Raw genomic sequence first — 15358 nt, 5'->3', positions numbered from 1 at the left:
CTCTTTCACATGGAACAGGAGGTATGTATAAGAAAGTTCTTAGTAGCACTGTTGTAATCTCTCACACGGACACACATCTGAAGATTTTTCGTCAAGAGCAGAATGGATAAACACATGAAAATTATGTAACTTGCAACAACATGGATGAATCTCACGTAAATAATGCTAAGTGAAAAAAAAAATCAAATAGCAGAACATTAAGACATACATTTCCATTATATGAAGTTCTAAAATGTACCAGTATTTTTGTATACCTAAATACAAACATAGGTGGTAAAATTCTGAAGAAAATCCAGGGAATGGTAAACTCAAAATTCAGAAATGGGAGGAAAGAGAAGAAAGGGAGAGTCTCACAGGGATTTCAAAGGTGATGTTCTTTTTCTTAAAGTAGGTGGTAGTTACACAGATGATCATTGCATCATGCTTCTGTATATTTTGCATGTATTTAATGAATATTTTTTTGAATCTGCTCAATGTTTGGTAAAAACATAGGGTACAATATATTCATTACCACTATTGTTTCTAAGTGCAGTATTTCAAAAGTAATGTAGTCCTTTAATCCTTCAGAAGTCATTCACTTGTGTGTGGTCTGGGACTTTATTTCCTGATCCCTATGAGATTATAGCATTATCTACGTGGTTGTTAAAAACAAAAACAATGACAAGAAGTCAGAACTGGTCAATCCAGTTCACTGTGGTCTATGATACTACAAAAGGTCAAATTCCATTGAAACAAACTGACAACCTGATCCAGGTCTTTTGTGTTTAACAATCTTTGGCAATGAAGAGCTTATGTTGAAAACTCTCTCGTTGAGATATTGTAAAATGTATTTACATCTGAGGATCCTTTCCTTGTTTTGGTCTACCTTTTCATGGAATAATATTATATTATATATTTCTAAATGCTTCCTTAAATACAATCCAGCCTCTGCATTTCCATATATTTAATGTGTTGTTATGTGCTCCAATACAATTAAAGTAACTAACACACAACTCCATTTTTTTTATATTAATGGCCATATTGTGCCTTTCAAGTCACATTTTTGCTTTGTCAAGGAGTTGATTTATTTAAGAATCGCTAGTCCAAAATCTTTGCACGTATTTCACTCTCAGCTGAAATTCGCGATTCTTAAAAATAGGAGATCCTTATTTTCAATACCAAAATATCAATTTGGAGACATTTTGTTTACATTTTCCTAGTTATAATTTAAATGGACAAAATTATACTGCTAAACATTACAAAACATTACTTTGGAACATTTTGCATTGTGTTTTTAAATAACACATACCCAATTACTGTATGATAATGCCAAAATTACAATACATTTTTAAAAATTTTCATTGAAGTTCTACTTCAAGTAGCCAAACAGTGTCCCTAGTGCTAAAGGAGTACTGCGTTGAGATAGTTTTGTGTCTTATTTTATTTCCCTGAATAATGTAGAGAATTCCTGCAATCCTCACTGTTTTGAATATAGCAATCAGTGTGTTTGCTACTTGGTATGACATCCCATTTCATAGCATATTTTATTTAAGGGAATCTCTACATGAAACAAAATTACGATTTTTGGTTTTATATTTGAAGATATTATAAACTTTGTATGTGAAAACAAAACCTTATTTTGCTCATCTTTTCCATATGTTATCACCATATGAATGGAGTAGAGACTGGGAATGTAGAAATTGTCAATGAATGTATGAAGCCAAGCTAAAGATAAATCACCCACCGTTGAATTAAAGGCAAAGTTATTTTATAAAATCTACAATGTAGTTTGCAGAGCATGATTTTGTGGTCTAACAGACAATTTCACCTTCCATTTTCACCTAGAGCTTACTAGCTGTGCACCTTGAGCTTGTCATGAAGCTTCTCTGAGGAAAGTTTCCTCACCTGAAAGATTATACAGAGGTTCTGTGGAGACTAAACAAGATAATGTATGAATAATTCCTGGCATATAATTAGTATTCAGTAAATGTTCTTCCTGCCCCCGCAGATAGCTTAAAGATAAAAGTAAAATTTTCTCAGTGTAAGAACATAAAGTCAGTGCAATGGTTTACAAACTACTTTCATATCATCCAAAGCACTTGCCAGTGTTTTTTGTACAATAAACTACAGCCCTCAAGATCACTTGTCCCACTGTCTCCCCCACTCACTTCACAGATGTTTTTCTATCCAGCATTCTGTTTTACCTTTGGGGTTTGGGACAAGATAGAGAAATAGATGTTTCTGGTAACAGAAAAGCATAGTGGAAGGGAAGGGATGCACACCATCAGTTAAGAAAGTTTATCCAAGACATGAGTTATGAGTAACATGCTTCCCATATGAAATGGCAATGCCATCCTTCAGTTTTGTAAGGTCAGAGACCAAAGGAAAACCCACTGTAGCTGAACATTCAACATACATTTCTTTTGCACCGATTTTGTGCTTCTCACTCCGGAATGCCTTGTAGTGGGTACCAGTTTCTATCAACAAGTTCAGGTATAAGAGAAATTTAGTGTCAAGTTATTTTTCTACATATATTTCTAAGGTTGATTTCTCTCTCAGATGCCTATTCCAGCAGTGGTAGAAATGAAATCTCGGTAAAGCCAGATTCATTGGAGATGTATCTGCATTCCATAGGTCCTCCCTGGTGCAAGGTAAGGGGTACAGGTGCGGGATGTATTTGAGTGAGACAATTGGCATAGGCCGTTACAGGTATCTAGACTGTTATGTGCTGATATTATATCCTGGCATCAATGTGCCTCGGTTTATAATCATGGTTTACACAGTTTACTGTTGTTTTGTGTTATCTCCACAAGGTTTTACATTTTCCCAGTTCTCTCTGCTTCTTGTAAAATAAGGGTTAGCAAAAATAAGGGCCCTTGAGTAAACATTTGAATCTCTGTCACAACTACTCAGCTCTTCCATTGTAGCAACAAAGCATCCACAGACTGCAGATAAGCAAATATGTGTGACAGTGTTTCAGTAGAACTTAATTTACAAAAGCACGTGGATCTGAAGCATTATCACGTTGTTTTTGGTTCTCTGAGTCTCCCTGAGGTAGGTGAGGGTTCTATGGGACTGTCCAAGTTCTGTGTACCTCAAGACTTCATTTAGAAATTATTTCTGTTTGTCCATGAAAGCCCTGAGGTCTTACTGTTCTCTAGGGTAGGGCCTATGAGCTCAGCTTCTCTATTACTCCCAATTCCCTTTAGTGCAGTTTTTAAAATATCTCTCATTCCCCTCACCCTCTAACTGGGGTGCAGTTTTAAGGAAGCAGGGTCAAGGTCACAGAACTGTGAGTCTTATTCTATGGAATTGTGGCCCATGCAATTGTGCAATATGGTCTTCCTGCATGGCGAGAAGCTAAGGGCCTCCCCATTTGACTCTCTTCTCTTTCTCCATTCTGGAAAAATTTTATCTAGATTTGGGGGAGTAGAAACTACTCAGACTGAGCATATGTTCTTTAAAACGTATGGTTTATGGCATATATTTTGTGTAGAAGCTTAGAAAGTCTAAGCTTCAAGGCTTAGACTTTCGAAATTCCGATATATCCAAGCTCTCACCATTTTAAAAAAGAAAACATTTCTCTGTGTGAAGAGGGAGAGTACAAAGGGTACACAAATGTAAAAGGTGTTTATGTTCTTGTTGAGAGATCAAATTTAGAAGAAATAGTTACATAAACTACTTCTAAATTAGTTATCTCATCCTCCATAAAATCTCCCCCAAAACTAAGCGGCTTAAAACAACAAATGAATATTTCTCAGAATTCTGTGCATTGAACAGGTGGTTCTTCTGCTGGTATTGCCTGGGCTCACTCACAAGGTTGGCCAGGATCTAAACAGAGCTGTACCATCCAGGACAGCTGGGCCCCTCTCTACACGTGGTCTTTCACCCCAAGCCTCTTCAGGGCAAGGTGGTCTTGGGGCAACATTCCAAGAGAATGAAAGCCGAAGGTGAAAACCCCTTAAGGCTTAGTCTTGGAAGTCATATAACATCACTTCAACCATATTACACTGGTCAAGACAAGTTAAACAGCCTTTCCAGATTCAAAGAGTAAGGAACCAGACTTCACTACTTGATGAAACACCAAAGTCACATTGCAAAAGGACACACTGAGTGAGGTGGGTGGAATTTGTGGCCAGGCTTTACAATCCGCCACTATATCCAAGAGCAAAGTTGTAGGGGAGGGCAACCTTTTCATTTTTCCATCCTGGTGGTCACCTGGACCTAGATATACCTCATAGCGACTAGCCTACAAGGGGACGGGGTGATATTTGACTGGGTACTAGTTTGTGCCCCATGTGAAGTTGTCCTATCACAGGACAGGTCAGACTGAAATGTAGCCCAGGCTCCATTCAGCCCACCGAATGCCCTGGAGTGAATCTGTATCTCTCAGTAGTAAGAGATCATCTGCTTGCCAAACTATGCGCTTGTGGGAACGTCTCTGCCTGGTGACCACATTTTCTAATTCACATAAAACACTGCCTAGGCTGTTAGAGGCCCTGTTGGATACACACCTTTCTGTGAAGCACATACATACTAAAGGCTTTGGATAGTTACTCCAAAGCTGTGCAGAGTTGGCAGTAGGAGGGAAAGAAAGTAGATGCTGTTCCTGGTTTAGTTCCTCTGCTCCCTATACCTGCCCTGGAGTGAAGGCACATTGCCTGGGCTTCAGAGGACACATGTCTCTGAACAGTTTGCCTAACCCTTCAGAGGACATCCCGTGTGAATGATTTTTAGTCCTCCCCACCCCCCTGTTTCCCTTCTTTATCACTTCCTAAACTGAATGTCAGGGACTCCCATCTCTGAAAGTTTTCAGAGGGGAGGAGAGGTCTGTGGCCTTAAGTCGACTCTGATAGAAGCAGAGAATGGGAGCACTCTGGTCTGTGATTAGACATTGGGAAGGAGGGATGGTGACAGGATTCTATCTTGGGCAGCAAATAACTTTTCTCCTGGTATATTCAAAATCAGATAGACATAGACTCTGAAAAAAAGTATAATTTCCTTTAAAGTTCCCCTTACAATATGCCTGAAAAATCAATATTCCTCTTTTTAACATAATTATAATGATGCCATTTCTTTTGGTCTAATATCATGGGCATATTTTTCTAAAAGAACATATCCATTATTTATCCTTGAGTTATTTAACAAATTATTTAAAATTATCTGGCGATGGATAATATCATGCAGAGAATATTTCTTCTACAATCGTCCCTTTGTGGTTTTGGAATCAGGAGAGAGGTTGAGAACCCAGGCACTGAAATTAAGTAATAATAAGTTGACTTGTATTGATCCGAAAGACTTCATGGGAGACCAGGGCCATCAGGTGAGCTGGAGAAATTTGGAAAGGTGAAGAAAATCATGTCAGATGAGTGTACTATGATTAGAGGAAAGTAAGTATTTTGTCATTTCTACAATATTTGGAGCATTACACTTGCATAATTCTAAAGGTATATGATTTTTATTATAATGTGCATCCTTTACATAAAACTCTGGTAACTAGAACTAGTATTCTTACAAATAGAAAATGCTAAAATTTTAAAAAATTTTCTACTGTCTGTCTCTACACAATGATGCCTCTAATGATACAGCCATGGTTTAGGATCTTGAATGGTTGATGCAAGGTACTTATTAAAAGTCAGCTAGAAGAGGGAGGACTGTGGGAAGACAGCAAATCAGGGAGCGTCAGGAATCAATCTAAACACGAGAACAACTGTTAAATAGGCAGGAACTGTCTGAAACAACTATTTTGAAACTCCAGAAGGCAGAAGCACAGTGTACAGCATCCAAGGAAGACCAGGAAGAAGAGGCTGATAAACTGCAATAAAGAACAGTAGATTGTTCTTTCTGTGTGGTGGCTACCAGTGCCCATCCCCCACTCTTGCAGCAGATTGCTTGGGGCCCAGGCCCTGGCTGGCTCTCTAGTGACAGGAAGTAAAAATCCTCTTCCTCACAGCCAGGGGTGGGCATAGCCAATAACTGATCATGGCTTGCACTTAGCAATTTGGATCACTGGGGGCCAGGTGGATCACATGGGGCAGCCATTGCTTCAACCCTCCCTGGACAAAGGCAGCAGTGGGCAGTGTTCAACCCATCCCAGCAAAGCCTGCAGCAGAGAAGACTTCAAGATGCTACGCTTCCTCAGGCCCATGTTTGGGGGGAAGGAGGCGGGGGTGGGGGGGCACTTAGTTAAAGGGCTGCATTTGCTGGACAGGCCAAGAAAGGTCAGCTTTGGAGACCCATGGAAGAAGCTCTTGACGTCCTTTCTGATCTGCTCCCCAGAGCACTTTGGTGCTCCCTTCCTGGGTCTCTGGTCCTGTTTTGGCTGGAAAAACTGATTTGGGAAAGTCATTTCCAGGGTGTCATTCCTCCCCCCCCCCCCCCCGAATTTGCCCTCCACACAAAAGCAGCTTCAGACAATGAAAGGAGTGTAAGGAACTTCAGAGGTGGACAGTCAGGGGCAAAGACTTGCTTGCTTCAAACACCTGGAAGAGGGAGGTCTGTCTCCTGTGAAATAGAGGGGACAACCAAACTCCTTTAAAATGGAGAAGTCTAAAATAATGAAAAAGCAAAGGCCCATGTCAAGACACAGGCCCGGATAGACAGGGAAACCCCTGCAATTGCATTTGTCTTTGGCAGACCTTCCTGATAGGGGGGCTAAAGCTCATGAAAACCTCATCATCAGCTGGTTACAAAATCAAGAAAAAGATATCTCAGGAAATAAAACCTAGAGTTAACATTTTAAACTATTAAAATGTACAGTGTGCAAAAAAAAAAGAGTACGAGACCAACAATGAAACAGGAAATGATGGCCTGTCCAAAGGAACAGCAACTAAGAAGACTAGAATGTGGATCTACCGAACAAGCCTTTGAAAAACGATCTAAAAAATGCTCAAGGAGCTGAAGGAAAATACAGAGAAAGAACTAAAGGATATCATGAAAACCATGAATGAGCAGTCTGAGAATTTCAGTAAAGAGATAGAAATTTTAAAAAGGAACCGAACAGAACTACTGGAATTGAAGACCACAATAACTGCAAGGAAAAATGCCCAGGTGGGTTTTAAGAGCAGATGGGAGCTGGCAGAAGGAAGAATCATCAAACTTGAAGAAAAGACAATGGAAATGAGTCAGACTGAGGAGGAAAAAGAAAAAACATTTATTAAAAGTGAAAATAGCCTAAGACATTTCTAGGACATCATCGTATGCACCAATATACACCTTAGGGGAGTCCCAGGAGGAGAAGAGAGAAAGGGACAGGGAAAATTCAAAGAAATAACCGCATAGAACTTCCCAAATTTAGCAAAAGATATGAATATGCATATCCAAGAAGCCCAGAGAACACCAAACAGAATAAACATGAAGAAAAATACACCCCATCATATACTGATAACAGTATAAAAAGCTAAGGGCAAGGAGAGAGATCTGAAAGCTACAAGAGAAAAGTGATACGTATGTATAAGGGAATCCCAATTAGATTGAATGCCAATTTCTCATCAGAAGCCATGGAGGCAAGAAGGCAGTAAAATGAAATACTTAAAGTGCCAATTCATTTATGACAAGGTGCAAAGGCCACTCAACTGAGAAAGAAGAATCTCTTCAACAAATGATGCTTGGAAAACTGGATCTCTATTTGAAAAAAAGAAAAAGAGGAGGACCCCTTCCTCACACCTAATACAAGTATCAATTCAAAATGGAACAAAGACCTAAATGTAAGAGCCAAAAATATCAAGCTCTTAGACAAAATTTTGGAAAGTATCTTTAGGACCATATGTTTGTCAGACTTTATACCAAAAGCACAAGAAACAAAAGAAAAAAGAGATAAATGGAATCTCATTAAAAACTTTTGTGCCTTAATCATGAAAACAAAACAACAACCTATACAATGGAGAAATTATTTGGAAACCATATATCCAGTAAAGGTTTAATATACATAGTATATAAAGAAATTTTCAACTTAATGAAAAGACAAACCACCAATTTAAAAATGGGCAAAAGACTTGAATAGACATTTATCCAAAGGAGATACATAAATGATCAGAAATAACATGAAGATATACTCAACATCACTAGCCACCAGGGAAATGGAAATCAAAACCACAATGAGGGCCGTGGCTAAGGTGGCCCAGCAGATCCATAAGCCACAGCTGCCTATCACCCACCCCAGTATGCTCACCCACCAGCATTCAGACTAAAAACAACAACAACAATGTCTAATGATTATGAAGACCATATGGCAGAAGACTGCTGGGATGATACTGGGAGAGCGAATTTAATTGTCAATTACCTCTCTCAAAACATGACAGGATGAGCTACAAAGCCTGTTCAGGGTACTGGTGAAGTTGCATCAGCAAAACTTATTCAGGATAAAGTAGCAGCACATGGCTTGTGTATGGCTCTGTGAACTTCCTTACTAGAAGATGTGGAAAGAGCAAAAAACACACTGAATGGCCTGAGACTCCAGGCAAAAGCCATTAAGGTTTCATTTGTATGCCTGAGCTCAGAGGTCATCAAAAATGCCAACTTGTACGTCAGTGCACTCCCAAGGACTATGGCCCAGTAGGATGTGAAGGGTATGTTCTCTCAGTTTGGATGAATCATCAACTCCCGTGTTCTCATGGATCAGACCCCAGATTTGTGCAGAGGGTTGTATTTATCTGATTTGACAAACAATCAGAAGTAAAAGCGGTAATTACCACTTTCAGTGGTCATAATCCCCCAGGGTCCTGTGAGTCCGTGACAGTGAAGTTTGTCACCAACCCAAAGCGGAACAAAAATGTGGTGCTGTTCTCCCAGCTGTACTACTCACCAGCTAGATGGTGCCTAGAGCCAGTTCATCACCAGGCACAGAGATTCAGGTTCTCCCCTTTGGATGTAGATCACACGATTGGGTTTTCTGGTATAAACGTTCAAGGAAATGCTTCTTTGGGATGGTGCATGTTCATATCCAACCTTGGTCAAAATACTGATGAGGGAATTCTCTGGCAGATATTTAATCCCTTCTGCACACGACCATTGTGAAAGTGATTCGTGATTTCAATATCAACAAGTGCAAAGGGTTTGGTTTTGTGACAACAACAAACTATAAAGAAGCTGCTATGGCCATAGCAAGGATGAACAGCTACGGCCTGAGGGACAAAATCTTACAGGTTTCCTTCAAGACCAGCAAGTTTCACAAATAACTCACTCATGCTATTTTGTACAGAATAGATAATTAAGAGGGACAGAAGTTGAAACTTTTCTGGTATTGTACAACTCATTTTGTGCCAATTTTTACAAGTGTTTGTCTCAATCTAAATGAGAAGTGATAAGGTTTTTTATACTTTGGGATACAACCGATATGTTCAAATGTTTGAAATCCCACAGTGTTAGAACAATTTTAAGTTTAAGTTATTTTCTTTAAAATATATATTAAACAGAAATCTAAGTAGACTGCATTAACTAGCCAGTCCCTCTGGATGGAAAGTAAAACTGAAGTATACTTTAACTTATGTGACCATTTAACATGTGTTTGATTTGATGTCTTCACAAACTGGAAAAAATAAATTATCTTCTAGTTTTAGTTTTAGAGTAAAGATGTTAGAGGCTGAATGTGCATTTTCTTAACCACCTCAAAGTCTTAAATGATTTATGCTTTGGTTGACAGAAGATTGCTTCCCCAGGCAGGTCCCATTGCTACCTCCTGCTCCCTCAGTCCAGAGCTCTACCAAGTAGCCTGGGGAATAGCAGCATAGAGGGCATGTGACTCCATGGGTGTGGGGGGCCCACATACCAGGCCGGGCCTTCCAGAGAAGAACTCAAGTGTCTTGTGAGTCCAGGCACCAATGGGAATGGACCAAAGAGTTTCAAGGAAACTCCAGTATACTCCAGAGTCAATTCTAAGCTCCAGACATGCCTGAAGATGTGTTGCTACTCTGACACGCCAGATTTCTGTCCAAACACTGGATGCATAGTGCCCCACACATCATATATAGTTGAGTTGTTCATGATAATTTTTCCAGTTTCTAAGATCATTTAACATAGCTTGAATGTGTAAGATACTCTATTTTTAAATAACACATTAATTTTTGAGCACTGTATTCCTCATATCCCTTTTTGTATGTGCTAGATTTTTTTTTTCTATTTTAGTTGGTTTTGTTTTGAAATTTTGCTTTTGTATGAACACTCAGCAGGAAAGTATTTACATCTTGCCAGTTGCCTATTAAAAAAAACCTTTGATTTGTAGTTTTGAAGATTGACTCTCCGAGTTCTCTTCATAATTGCCTTGACATTTTGGGTTATTCTGTCCTATTAATTTTCTATTGCTTTTTCGTGTTTTTTGTTTGTTTTCACTTCTGTGTTTAAGGCCATTAAATTTGATTTTGTTAAAAAGAATGAAATCGATACATGTGACAATATGGATGAACCTTGAAGACATAATTTTGAGTAAAATAAATCAGACACAAAAGGACAAATAATATATGATCTCATTGATATGAAATAATCAAAATAAGAAAACTCAAGAGTCAGAATCTAGAATATAGACTATTAAGCACTGGGATGGGGATAGGGAATGGGAAGTTAAGGCTTTAACTGTACAGGGTTTGAATGGGAAATGATGGAAATGTTTTGGTAATGGATGCTGGTGATGGCAGCACAACATTGTGAACGTAATTAACAACAATGAAATAGATATATGAATGTGATTAAAAGGGGAAATGCTAGATTGTATATATGGTAATAAAATTTTTTTTAAAAGTCCATGAAATTGCACCATACAATGAACCCTAAATTAACGCATGGAGTATAGTTAATAGCACAATTTTAAAAATGTGCTATCATCCATTGTAACAAATGTTCCACAGTAATGCAAGCTGTTAATAATAGGCTGTTATATGTTAATCCTGTATTTTATTAATGATTGTTCTGTAAATCCATAGCTTCCCTAAGAAATAAAGAAAGAAAAAAGCTTATTAGAAAAAAACTATTATAAATGTTCCAACGGTGAAGATAGATTCTGATCATCATGCACTGTTTTTAATAGCAAAATCTGTATTGAGTCTTCATTGTACAACAATAAATGACTTAATACACATACTCATAAAAATCCATGTGGCCATTAAAAATAATGCTGTTAAAATGAATTTATTGACAAGGGAAGATACAGTAAGTGGAAATACTGGCTAAATAACAAGTCATAAAAATTACCTAATTATTATTTTTTAAAACATGTGTGTGTCCTTTCCCGCACCCCTCTCACTCTCCCAGCTTTTCAAATAAAACGGGTCTGGAAATATATACAGTAGAAAAGGGTTTGGTAGTTAGCACTGATTGGTCTCAATATGGGGAATTATGGGTATCTTAATACAATTATTTTTTTTTAGCTTGTCTGTATTTTCTGATTTTTCTGTGATGAACATGGATTGCTTTGTAATAGGAAAAAAAATAATTTTACAGAAAAGAAGAGAGATCAATTTAAAAGAAGCATCAGAGATACCTGGAGTACATCTCTGAGGTCAACATTGAGCAGTATTATCATCATACTTTCCCACACAAAATATCCCTTGGTACTTCTGCCAGAATTGAGAGCTAGCTAGATCGAACATTAGTCTGATTCAGCATAGCATCTCTTTTTTCCTTTTATGCTAATGCTTAAAAGCTTGAAACGCTGCACTCTATTCAATCCATCTCATCAAATATTTATTGAGCACCTACTATGTGCCAAGCATCAAAGACGGAAGATTAACAAGACTTAAATTCTGATGCAATTTAGTCAATAAGTGCCCTCTTAGAAATGCATACCTTTTTGAAAATTCCAGAGGCTTCTTCTGATGATATTCTTTAGGTAAAAAAAAAAAAAATTAAACAATTCTCATACAAGACAATTTCCCAAAAATGTTCATGCTAAAATAATCTATTAAAATTCTTACTGTTTTAACTTTTGTGATATTTTGAAAACAATGTAGGATTATGTTATATTGTTTAAGAACAGTCACATATTTGTGGCTGTGCAATATGACACCAGCACTTTTCTTCTTTTGAATCAATAGCCTCTCAATTGTTTCCTTCTTTTGGTAGATCTTTCAATCTAATCTGTTTAGCCTTGAGCCAAATCTCTCAGTTTAATTTTGAGATCCTGACTCAAGATTCCAGTTCCTACAGGAGGCAAAAACCGATTTTAAAAAGTAAATTAGGTAGTTATGTTTCAAACTAAGATCCTTAGGCTCTGGACCTTAATTTAATTGTAGCCAACAATTAAACCACAAACAAACTAAAACATTTCAAGTTGAGTTTAGTGCATCTAGTCAATTTTACCTGATGCATTATGTACTACAGTATAGTTTTTTTTTAAATTTTTTATTAATTAAGAAAAGTACAAGAAACACAAACATTCCCAACACATACACTCAGCAATTCACAATATCATCACATAGTTGCATATTCATCATCACGATCATTTCCCAGAACATTAGCATCAATTCAGAAAAAGAAATAAAAAGACAACAGAAAAATATAACAAACAGAAAAAAAAAATTTACAGTCCATACCCTTTACTGATCCCTTTCATTGATCACTAGCATTTCAAACTAAATCTATTTTAACATTTGTTCCCCCTATTATTTATTCTTATTCCATATGTTCCTCTCATCTGTTGACAAGGTAGATAAAAGGAGCATCAGATACAAGGTTTTCACAATCACACAGTCACATTGTGGAAGCTATATCATTATACAATCATCATCAAGAAACATGGCTACTGGAACACAGCTCTACATTTTTAGGCAGTTCCCTCCAGCCTCTCCATTACATCTTGAACAACAAGGTGATATCTACTTAATGCATAAGAATAACCTCCAGGATAACTTCTTGACTCTGTTTGGAATCTCTCAGCCATTGACACTTTGTCTCATTTCACTCTTCCCCCTTTTGGTCGAGAAGGTTTTCTCAATCCCTTGATGCTGGGTCTCAGCTCATTCTAGAGTTTTTCTCAATCCCTTGATGCTGAATCTCAGCTCATTCTAGGATTTCTGTCCCACGCTGCCAGGAAGATCCACACCCCTGGGAGTCATGTCCCACGTGGGCAGGAGGAGGGTGGTGAGTATGCTTGCTGTATTGGCTGGAGAGAGAGGCCACATCTGAGCAACAAAAGAGGTTCTCTTGGGGGTGACTCTTAGGCTTAATTTTAAGTAGGCTTGACCTGTCCTTTGTGGGGTTAAGTTTCATTTGAACAAACCCCAAGACCGGGGGCTCAGCCTATAGCTTTGGTTGTCCACACTGCTTGTGAGAATATCAAGAATTCAACTTGGGGAAGTTGAGTTTTCCCCCGTTCTCACCATTCCCCGAAGGGGACTCTGCAAACACTTTTCCACTCACTGATCAAATCACTCTGGAATTCATCAGGGCATCACCTGGACAAACCAACAAAATCTCATGTCCTATACAAAGTTCCATGTACTTAAGGTGTTCAATCAACTATCTACATAAGTTATATTAGGAGATGCACTAGTCAAAGTATAGATTTGTACCAAATAAACATTTTTTGCTTTAGTCTCAGACATTAGTTGAAATTTTAAACTATTAAGTACCATCTATTTTCAGCACACTGCAGTAATGACATTCTTTTGTTCTTCCTCATGCAAAAACATTTTTTAAATCTGTACATTTAGTCACTATCATTATACACTCTAGGCATTCCTAGATTATACCATCTCAATCTTTATCATCTATCTTTCTTTGTGATTTCACTTATGTCCAGCCCTCCTCCCTTTATCAATCTCATATGCAGCTTGATTCAGTGTTTTAACATAATTGTATTACAGTTAGGTAATATTGTGCTGTGCATTTCTGAGTTTTTATATTCAGTCCTGTTGCACAATCTGTATCCCTTCAGCTCCAATTACCCAATATCTTACCCTATTTCTATCTCCTGATGGTCTCTGTTACCAAGGAAATATTCCAAGTTTATACAATAAAGTTTTGCAGATTAAAAATTTCATCTCATTTAAGTAATTTAAATTTCTTCATCTTTGTTTCCTATTAATTATTACTATTTCTAGAAGATTTTTGTTTTGCACTGCAATTCCCTTGGCATGGTGTTTAAAGTTACATGAATCAGAGTGTAAAGGAACTTGGAGACCAACTCTTGTCCCTAATTTATTTTGTGGAAGAGAAATTTAAGTTCAGAAAGATAAAGTAGCATAGATGTGTGAAGTGCTTTACATAGCACTTTAGGTACATGATAACTGGTAGCTATTGTTATTAGAACCATGTCCTTTAGATTCTCTGCTCATTACTCTTAATTGTCCCAAATAATTTCCCATACTTTTGGTTAAACCATTCTTTGGACCTGTAATTTTCTCAAGGTACTATACATATTGATTTTTTTAAAATGGTATTTGATCAAGAAATTCATTTATTTATCGAATATTTATTGTGTCTACTAAGTGCCAGGTATGTTCTTCGCATTTATTTAAATATCAACAGAAACAATTAAGCAGTGAGTATTGTTTCAGATCTATATACATGAACATTTTTTGGTAATTCCTGTGTTGATCATGTGTGTATGTGTGTGCGTGTGTGTGTGTAGAGAGAGAGATGTTTCTCTTTCTTCCTCCTTGCAAAATCTGCTCAATTTTCTATGTTAACTGCCAAATATGCTGAACATGTACTATTAAAATAGGTTTGTTTCTGAGATGCATGAGTACACTAAGTCTCCTGGGTGTTATTTTATGAAGAAATGCTAATTTTCTCTTAATAAAGAAAATCATTTATTTAATAATTTTAAATAGGATGGTACTTGCAAAAAACCCTCCAGTTGATTAGATTTAGGACATAAAACATTTCAGCCCGCTGCTGGGCCTGCAGCATTTTAATTATATTGTAAAGTAGAACATTAAAGACTTTGCTTTCAGAATGATACTAAATAGTAAAAATCATGTCAGTAGATATGTCAGACTCAAAAAGTGTTTTCCTTGTTTAAATTATGTTTCCATTGTAAAACTAACAGTTACTATTAAGTGACTATCACTTTCATATTTTTTTCCTGCTCTTACTCCTCAGACAGCATTTTTGTCCTACTTGCTCACCCTCTATATATCTCGTCCTAGGTTCTCTTTCTCGGTTCTAGTTAACTTTATTAGACTTGCTGTCAATGCACCGCAGTCCTTGGGTTCCAGATTGCTATTCTATATCTACCTGCTCTGTCCTGATCGTCAGTGAAAATTGTTGTTCTCTACTCGGTAGATCACCCAAACTCTGTCAATCTTTGGCTCCTGCTTCATTCGGGAACAGGTAGGTGTAAGACAAGGGGTACTAGACTTCTTGGTTGTGCATCTAGGATTTCTCCCAAATTACTTGAAGACTAAAACTTCAACCTCCTTTCTAAAGGCAAAACAGTAAAGAAACT

At 37.5% G+C, this 15358-nt stretch overlaps 1 protein-coding gene and 1 pseudogene across 1 annotated transcript in view; both read left to right on the top strand.

The window, feature by feature from the left end:
• Positions 1 to 15358, top strand: part of GALNT3 (polypeptide N-acetylgalactosaminyltransferase 3) — a 105545-nt gene that overhangs the window by 34065 nt on the left and 56122 nt on the right. The gene's annotated exons all lie outside the window — the stretch shown is intronic.
• Positions 7933 to 9329, top strand: LOC143676364 (ELAV-like protein 1 pseudogene; annotated as a pseudogene).

The sequence above is a fragment of the Tamandua tetradactyla genome, chromosome 3 (assembly GCF_023851605.1).
Source record: "Tamandua tetradactyla isolate mTamTet1 chromosome 3, mTamTet1.pri, whole genome shotgun sequence".
Taxonomy (NCBI): Eukaryota; Metazoa; Chordata; class Mammalia; order Pilosa; family Myrmecophagidae; genus Tamandua; species Tamandua tetradactyla.
The sequence above is the reverse complement of the archived record's forward strand: the minus strand, read 5'-3'. Positions and strand labels throughout refer to the sequence as shown.